The following is a 10,037-nucleotide window of genomic DNA, read 5'->3' as shown; positions in this document are numbered from 1 at the left end:
AACGTGCTCTGTAAAGTATAGTAGTGTGCTTCAATGCAGTTAACTATGGACATGCCCCTATGCAGACATTCCAAAGATAGACATTTCCAGTAGAGAATCGCCTTGTACAGGCCACCCCAACTACAGACGACTCCAATGGAAAAGACCCCCCAGTAACCACCAGTACAAACACCCCTCAGCACAGACACCCCAGTACACCCCCGGAAGTATTGACACTCCTCAGTGAAGACATCCGAGAGCAGACCGCCTTCAGTAAAGACTAGAAATTCTGAATCAATCCTCTGCCCACTGCTTTACACCCTTTCTAGCAAACTTTCCACAAAAGGAATTTTTAGTTCATATGTATTTCAATACATGTTTAAGGTGGCCAACTGCGTCAAATTAATCCCTCTCTGGCCAGGCTCTACTCTACTCTGAAAAATGCAAATGCTCTAGTGGATATAGTGCCATTATAGGGCAGAAAGGCAAAAGATGTAGAAGAGCTACAGGTGCAGGTCTGGTTTCTGTCCGGGACAATGCATCACAAACCTACCTTGTACAGATTCATCCCAATCACACCCCCTTCCATTAGTACAGATCCCCAGTAACAACCAGTACAGACACCCCAGTACACCTCCAGAAAAAAGACAACCCTCAGTAAAGACATCTTGGTGCGGACCCTCTCCAGTAAGGACTCCCGCAGTGCAGTCCCCCCCAGTGCAGTCACCCTCAGTACAGATTCCCCATTGCAGAAAAGCCAAGAGGAGCCCCCCTCAGTTTAAACCTTCCCAGTGCAGATTCACCCTGTACAGTCCACATCAGTACAGACCCTTCCATAGACACACCCAGTACGGAACCCCTGCACTAATGACCCACCCAGAAAACACAACCCTCAGTACACAAACCATTATTGCACACACGTTTGTTGTGTTGGTGATGCTCTGGTCAAAAAGGTTCTGCTGTCTGTCACCCGTAAATGGGTATACCTCCTTCCCCGTTTTACAGTCGAGACTGCGCACACAGACGGGACAGCAGTGCAGAGTTCATACTCTTCCAGTCCCCTAGAAGGATCGGCCTCAAGCGGAGATCTGCCTAGGTGAAAGATCAGCCGCGAAGGATGCAACCTCTAGGGGGTGCTGAAACAGTATAGAAACTCATGTATGACTTTCACATCAAAGATCAAAAATGCATACTATTTTTGAAACAACGTGCTCTGCAAAGTATGGTAGTGTGCTTCAATGCAGTTAACTATGGACATGCCCCTATGCAGACATTCCAAGGATAGACACTTCCAGTAGAGAATCGCCTTGTACAGGCCACCCCAACTACAGACGCCTCCAATGGAAAAGACCCCCCAGTAACCACCAGTACAAACACCCCTTAGCACAGACACCCCAGTACACCCCCGGAAGTATTGACACTCCTCAGTGAAGACATCCGAGAGCAGACCGCCTTCAGTAAAGACTAGAAATTCTGAATCAATCCTCTGCCCACTGCTTTACACCCTTTCTAGCAAACTTTCCACAAAAGGAATTTTTAGTTCATATGTATTTCAATACATGTTTAAGGTGGCCAACTGCGTCAAATTAATCCCTCTCTGGCCAGGCTCTACTCTACTCTGAAAAATGCAAATGCTCTAGTGGATATAGTGCCAGTATAGGGCAGAAAGGCAAAAGATGTAGAAGAGCTACAGGTGCAGGTCTGCTTTCTGTCCGGGACAATGCAATACAAACCTGCCTTGTACAGATTCATCCCAATCACACCCCCTTCCATTAGTACAGATCCCCAGTAACAACCAGTACAGACACCCCAGTACACCTCCAGAAAAAAGACAACCCTCAGTAAAGACATCTTGGTGCGGACCCTCTCCAGTAAGGACTCCCGCAGTGCAGTCCCCCCCAGTGCAGTCACCCTCAGTACAGATTCCCCATTGCAGAAAAGCCAAGAGGAGCCCCCCTCAGTTTAAACCTTCCCAGTGCAGATTCACCCTGTACAGTCCACATCAGTACAGACCCCTCCTGAAAACAGACCCTTCCATAGACACACCCAGTACGGAACCCCTGCACTAATGACCCACCCAGAAAACACAACCCTCAGTACACAAACCATTATTGCACACACGTTTGTTGTGTTGGTGCTGCTCTGGTCAAAAAGGTTCTGCTGTCTGTCACCCGTAAATGGGTATACCTCCTTCCCCGTTTTACAGTCGAGACTGCGCACACAGACGGGACAGCAGTGCAGAGTTCATACTCTTCCAGTCCCCTAGAAGGATCGGCCTCAAGCGGAGATCTGCCTAGGTGAAAGATCAGCCGCGAAGGATGCAACCTCTAGGGGGTGCTGAAACAGTATAGAAACTCATGTATGACTTTCACATCAAAGATCAAAAATGCATACTATTTTTGAAACAACGTGCTCTGCAAAGTATGGTAGTGTGCTTCAATGCAGTTAACTATGGACATGCCCCTATGCAGACATTCCAAGGATAGACACTTCCAGTAGAGAATCGCCTTGTACAGGCCACCCCAACTACAGACGCCTCCAATGGAAAAGACCCCCCAGTAACCACCAGTGCAAACACCCCTCAGCACAGACACCCCAGTACACCCCCGGAAGTATTGACACTCCTCAGTGAAGACATCCGAGAGCAGACCGCCTTCAGTAAAGACTAGAAATTCTGAATCAATCCTCTGCCCACTGCTTTACACCCTTTCTAGCAAACTTTCCACAAAAGGAATTTTTAGTTCATATGTATTTCAATACATGTTTAAGGTGGCCAACTGCGTCCAATTAATCCCTCTCTGGCCAGGCTCTACTCTACTCTGAAAAATGCAAATGCTCTAGTGGATATAGTGCCATTATAGGGCAGAAAGGCAAAAGATGTAGAAGAGCTACAGGTGCAGGTCTGGTTTCTGTCCGGGACAATGCAATACAAACCTACCTTGTACAGATTCATCCCAATCACACCCCCTTCCATTAGTACAGATCCCCAGTAACAACCAGTACAGACACCCCAGTACACCTCCAGAAAAAAGACAACCCTCAGTAAAGACATCTTGGTGCGGACCCTCTCCAGTAAGGACTCCCGCAGTGCAGTCCCCCCTAAGTGCAGTCACCCTCAGTACAGATTCCCCATTGCAGAAAAGCCAAGAGGAGCCCCCCTCAGTTTAAACCTTCCCAGTGCAGATTCACCCTGTACAGTCCACATCAGTACAGACCCCTCCTGAAAACAGACCCTTCCATAGACACACCCAGTACGGAACCCCTGCACTAATGACCCACCCAGAAAACACAACCCTCAGTACACAAACCATTATTGCACACACGTTTGTTGTGTTGGTGATGCTCTGGTCAAAAAGGTTCTGCTGTCTGTCACCCGTAAATGGGTATACCTCCTTCCCCGTTTTACAGTCGAGACTGCGCACACAGACGGGACAGCAGTGCAGAGTTCATACTCTTCCAGTCCCCTAGAAGGATCGGCCTCAAGCGGAGATCTGCCTAGGTGAAAGATCAGCCGCGAAGGATGCAACCTCTAGGGGGTGCTGAAACAGTATAGAAACTCATGTATGACTTTCACATCAAAGATCAAAAATGCATACTATTTTTGAAACAACGTGCTCTGCAAAGTATGGTAGTGTGCTTCAATGCAGTTAACTATGGACATGCCCCTATGCAGACATTCCAAGGATAGACACTTCCAGTAGAGAATCGCCTTGTACAGGCCACCCCAACTACAGACGCCTCCAATGGAAAAGACCCCCCAGTAACCACCAGTACAAACACCCCTCAGCACAGACACCCCAGTACACCCCCGGAAGTATTGACACTCCTCAGTGAAGACATCCGAGAGCAGACCGCCTTCAGTAAAGACTAGAAATTCTGAATCAATCCTCTGCCCACTGCTTTACACCCTTTCTAGCAAACTTTCCACAAAAGGAATTTTTAGTTCATATGTATTTCAATACATGTTTAAGGTGGCCAACTGCGTCAAATTAATCCCTCTCTGGCCAGGCTCTACTCTACTCTGAAAAATGCAAATGCTCTAGTGGATATAGTGCCAGTATAGGGCAGAAAGGCAAAAGATGTAGAAGAGCTACAGGTGCAGGTCTGGTTTCTGTCCGGGACAATGCAATACAAACCTACCTTGTACAGATTCATCCCAATCAAACCCCCTTCCATTAGTACAGATCCCCAGTAACAACCAGTACAGACACCCCAGTACACCTCCAGAAAAAAGACAACCCTCAGTAAAGACATCTTGGTGCGGACCCTCTCCAGTAAGGACTCCCGCAGTGCAGTCCCCCCCAGTGCAGTCACCCTCAGTACAGATTCCCCATTGCAGAAAAGCCAAGCGGAGCCCCCCTCAGTTTAAACCTTCCCAGTGCAGATTCACCCTGTACAGTCCACATCAGTACAGACCCCTCCTGAAAACAGACCCTTCCATAGACACACCCAGTACGGAACCCCTGCACTAATGACCCACCCAGAAAACACAACCCTCAGTACACAAACCATTATTGCACACACGTTTGTTGTGTTGGTGATGCTCTGGTCAAAAAGGTTCTGCTGTCTGTCACCCGTAAATGGGTATACCTCCTTCCCCGTTTTACAGTCGAGACTGCGCACACAGACGGGACAGCAGTGCAGAGTTCATACTCTTCCAGTCCCCTAGAAGGATCGGCCTCAAGCGGAGATCTGCCTAGGTGAAAGATCAGCCGCGAAGGATGCAACCTCTAGGGGGTGCTGAAACAGTATAGAAACTCATGTATGACTTTCACATCAAAGATCAAAAATGCATACTATTTTTGAAACAACGTGCTCTGCAAAGTATGGTAGTGTGCTTCAATGCAGTTAACTATGGACATGCCCCTATGCAGACATTCCAAGGATAGACACTTCCAGTAGAGAATCGCCTTGTACAGGCCACCCCAACTACAGACGCCTCCAATGGAAAAGACCCCCCAGTAACCACCAGTACAAACACCCCTCAGCACAGACACCCCAGTACACCCCCGGAAGTATTGACACTCCTCAGTGAAGACATCCGAGAGCAGACCGCCTTCAGTAAAGACTAGAAATTCTGAATCAATCCTCTGCCCACTGCTTTACACCCTTTCTAGCAAACTTTCCACAAAAGGAATTTTTAGTTCATATGTATTTCAATACATGTTTAAGGTGGCCAACTGCGTCCAATGAATCCCTCTCTGGCCAGGCTCTACTCTACTCTGAAAAATGCAAATGCTCTAGTGGATATAGTGCCAGTATAGGGCAGAAAGGCAAAAGATGTAGAAGAGCTATAGGTGCAGGTCTGGTTTCTGTCCGGGACAATGCAATACAAACCTGCCTTGTACAGATTCATCCCAATCACACCCCCTTCCATTAGTACAGATCCCCAGTAACAACCAGTACAGACACCCCAGTACACCTCCAGAAAAAAGACAACCCTCAGTAAAGACATCTTGGTGCGGACCCTCTCCAGTAAGGACTCCCGCAGTGCAGTCCCCCCAAGTGCAGTCACCCTCAGTACAGATTCCCCATTGCAGAAAAGCCAAGAGGAGCCCCCCTCAGTTTAAACCTTCCCAGTGCAGATTCACCCTGTACAGTCCACATCAGTACAGACCCCTCCTGAAAACAGACCCTTCCATAGACACACCCAGTACGGAACCCCTGCACTAATGACCCACCCAGAAAACACAACCCTCAGTACACAAACCATTATTGCACACACGTTTGTTGTGTTGGTGATGCTCTGGTCAAAAAGGTTCTGCTGTCTGTCACCCGTAAATGGGTATACCTCCTTCCCCGTTTTACAGTCGAGACTGCGCACACAGACGGGACAGCAGTGCAGAGTTCATACTCTTCCAGTCCCCTAGAAGGATCGGCCTCAAGCGGAGATCTGCCTAGGTGAAAGATCAGCCACGAAGGATGCAACCTCTAGGGGGTGCTGAAACAGTATAGAAACTCATGTATGACTTTCACATCAAAGATCAAAAATGTATACTATTTTTGAAACAACGTGCTCTGTAAAGTATAGTAGTGTGCTTCAATGCAGTTAACTATGGACATGCCCCTATGCAGACATTCCAAAGATAGACATTTCCAGTAGAGAATCGCCTTGTACAGGCCACCCCAACTACAGACGACTCCAATGGAAAAGACCCCCCAGTAACCACCAGTACAAACACCCCTCAGCACAGACACCCCAGTACACCCCCGGAAGTATTGACACTCCTCAGTGAAGACATCCGAGAGCAGACCGCCTTCAGTAAAGACTAGAAATTCTGAATCAATCCTCTGCCCACTGCTTTACACCCTTTCTAGCAAACTTTCCACAAAAGGAATTTTTAGTTCATATGTATTTCAATACATGTTTAAGGTGGCCAACTGCGTCAAATTAATCCCTCTCTGGCCAGGCTCTACTCTACTCTGAAAAATGCAAATGCTCTAGTGGATATAGTGCCATTATAGGGCAGAAAGGCAAAAGATGTAGAAGAGCTACAGGTGCAGGTCTGGTTTCTGTCCGGGACAATGCATCACAAACCTACCTTGTACAGATTCATCCCAATCACACCCCCTTCCATTAGTACAGATCCCCAGTAACAACCAGTACAGACACCCCAGTACACCTCCAGAAAAAAGACAACCCTCAGTAAAGACATCTTGGTGCGGACCCTCTCCAGTAAGGACTCCCGCAGTGCAGTCCCCCCCAGTGCAGTCACCCTCAGTACAGATTCCCCATTGCAGAAAAGCCAAGAGGAGCCCCCCTCAGTTTAAACCTTCCCAGTGCAGATTCACCCTGTACAGTCCACATCAGTACAGACCCTTCCATAGACACACCCAGTACGGAACCCCTGCACTAATGACCCACCCAGAAAACACAACCCTCAGTACACAAACCATTATTGCACACACGTTTGTTGTGTTGGTGATGCTCTGGTCAAAAAGGTTCTGCTGTCTGTCACCCGTAAATGGGTATACCTCCTTCCCCGTTTTACAGTCGAGACTGCGCACACAGACGGGACAGCAGTGCAGAGTTCATACTCTTCCAGTCCCCTAGAAGGATCGGCCTCAAGCGGAGATCTGCCTAGGTGAAAGATCAGCCGCGAAGGATGCAACCTCTAGGGGGTGCTGAAACAGTATAGAAACTCATGTATGACTTTCACATCAAAGATCAAAAATGCATACTATTTTTGAAACAACGTGCTCTGCAAAGTATGGTAGTGTGCTTCAATGCAGTTAACTATGGACATGCCCCTATGCAGACATTCCAAGGATAGACACTTCCAGTAGAGAATCGCCTTGTACAGGCCACCCCAACTACAGACGCCTCCAATGGAAAAGACCCCCCAGTAACCACCAGTACAAACACCCCTTAGCACAGACACCCCAGTACACCCCCGGAAGTATTGACACTCCTCAGTGAAGACATCCGAGAGCAGACCGCCTTCAGTAAAGACTAGAAATTCTGAATCAATCCTCTGCCCACTGCTTTACACCCTTTCTAGCAAACTTTCCACAAAAGGAATTTTTAGTTCATATGTATTTCAATACATGTTTAAGGTGGCCAACTGCGTCAAATTAATCCCTCTCTGGCCAGGCTCTACTCTACTCTGAAAAATGCAAATGCTCTAGTGGATATAGTGCCAGTATAGGGCAGAAAGGCAAAAGATGTAGAAGAGCTACAGGTGCAGGTCTGCTTTCTGTCCGGGACAATGCAATACAAACCTGCCTTGTACAGATTCATCCCAATCACACCCCCTTCCATTAGTACAGATCCCCAGTAACAACCAGTACAGACACCCCAGTACACCTCCAGAAAAAAGACAACCCTCAGTAAAGACATCTTGGTGCGGACCCTCTCCAGTAAGGACTCCCGCAGTGCAGTCCCCCCCAGTGCAGTCACCCTCAGTACAGATTCCCCATTGCAGAAAAGCCAAGAGGAGCCCCCCTCAGTTTAAACCTTCCCAGTGCAGATTCACCCTGTACAGTCCACATCAGTACAGACCCCTCCTGAAAACAGACCCTTCCATAGACACACCCAGTACGGAACCCCTGCACTAATGACCCACCCAGAAAACACAACCCTCAGTACACAAACCATTATTGCACACACGTTTGTTGTGTTGGTGATGCTCTGGTCAAAAAGGTTCTGCTGTCTGTCACCCGTAAATGGGTATACCTCCTTCCCCGTTTTACAGTCGAGACTGCGCACACAGACGGGACAGCAGTGCAGAGTTCATACTCTTCCAGTCCCCTAGAAGGATCGGCCTCAAGCGGAGATCTGCCTAGGTGAAAGATCAGCCGCGAAGGATGCAACCTCTAGGGGGTGCTGAAACAGTATAGAAACTCATGTATGACTTTCACATCAAAGATCAAAAATGCATACTATTTTTGAAACAACGTGCTCTGCAAAGTATGGTAGTGTGCTTCAATGCAGTTAACTATGGACATGCCCCTATGCAGACATTCCAAGGATAGACACTTCCAGTAGAGAATCGCCTTGTACAGGCCACCCCAACTACAGACGCCTCCAATGGAAAAGACCCCCCAGTAACCACCAGTGCAAACACCCCTCAGCACAGACACCCCAGTACACCCCCGGAAGTATTGACACTCCTCAGTGAAGACATCCGAGAGCAGACCGCCTTCAGTAAAGACTAGAAATTCTGAATCAATCCTCTGCCCACTGCTTTACACCCTTTCTAGCAAACTTTCCACAAAAGGAATTTTTAGTTCATATGTATTTCAATACATGTTTAAGGTGGCCAACTGCGTCCAATTAATCCCTCTCTGGCCAGGCTCTACTCTACTCTGAAAAATGCAAATGCTCTAGTGGATATAGTGCCATTATAGGGCAGAAAGGCAAAAGATGTAGAAGAGCTACAGGTGCAGGTCTGGTTTCTGTCCGGGACAATGCAATACAAACCTACCTTGTACAGATTCATCCCAATCACACCCCCTTCCATTAGTACAGATCCCCAGTAACAACCAGTACAGACACCCCAGTACACCTCCAGAAAAAAGACAACCCTCAGTAAAGACATCTTGGTGCGGACCCTCTCCAGTAAGGACTCCCGCAGTGCAGTCCCCCCTAAGTGCAGTCACCCTCAGTACAGATTCCCCATTGCAGAAAAGCCAAGAGGAGCCCCCCTCAGTTTAAACCTTCCCAGTGCAGATTCACCCTGTACAGTCCACATCAGTACAGACCCCTCCTGAAAACAGACCCTTCCATAGACACACCCAGTACGGAACCCCTGCACTAATGACCCACCCAGAAAACACAACCCTCAGTACACAAACCATTATTGCACACACGTTTGTTGTGTTGGTGATGCTCTGGTCAAAAAGGTTCTGCTGTCTGTCACCCGTAAATGGGTATACCTCCTTCCCCGTTTTACAGTCGAGACTGCGCACACAGACGGGACAGCAGTGCAGAGTTCATACTCTTCCAGTCCCCTAGAAGGATCGGCCTCAAGCGGAGATCTGCCTAGGTGAAAGATCAGCCGCGAAGGATGCAACCTCTAGGGGGTGCTGAAACAGTATAGAAACTCATGTATGACTTTCACATCAAAGATCAAAAATGCATACTATTTTTGAAACAACGTGCTCTGCAAAGTATGGTAGTGTGCTTCAATGCAGTTAACTATGGACATGCCCCTATGCAGACATTCCAAGGATAGACACTTCCAGTAGAGAATCGCCTTGTACAGGCCACCCCAACTACAGACGCCTCCAATGGAAAAGACACCCCAGTAACCACCAGTACAAACACCCCTCAGCACAGACACCCCAGTACACCCCCGGAAGTATTGACACTCCTCAGTGAAGACATCCGAGAGCAGACCGCCTTCAGTAAAGACTAGAAATTCTGAATCAATCCTCTGCCCACTGCTTTACACCCTTTCTAGCAAACTTTCCACAAAAGGAATTTTTAGTTCATATGTATTTCAATACATGTTTAAGGTGGCCAACTGCGTCAAATTAATCCCTCTCTGGCCAGGCTCTACTCTACTCTGAAAAATGCAAATGCTCTAGTGGATATAGTGCCATTATAGGGCAGA

The sequence above is a fragment of the Staurois parvus genome, unplaced genomic scaffold (assembly GCF_062004578.1).
Source record: "Staurois parvus isolate SC_StPar_1 unplaced genomic scaffold, SC_StPar_1.0 ptg000237l, whole genome shotgun sequence".
Taxonomy (NCBI): Eukaryota; Metazoa; Chordata; class Amphibia; order Anura; family Ranidae; genus Staurois; species Staurois parvus.
Note: the sequence above shows the minus strand (reverse complement) of the source record.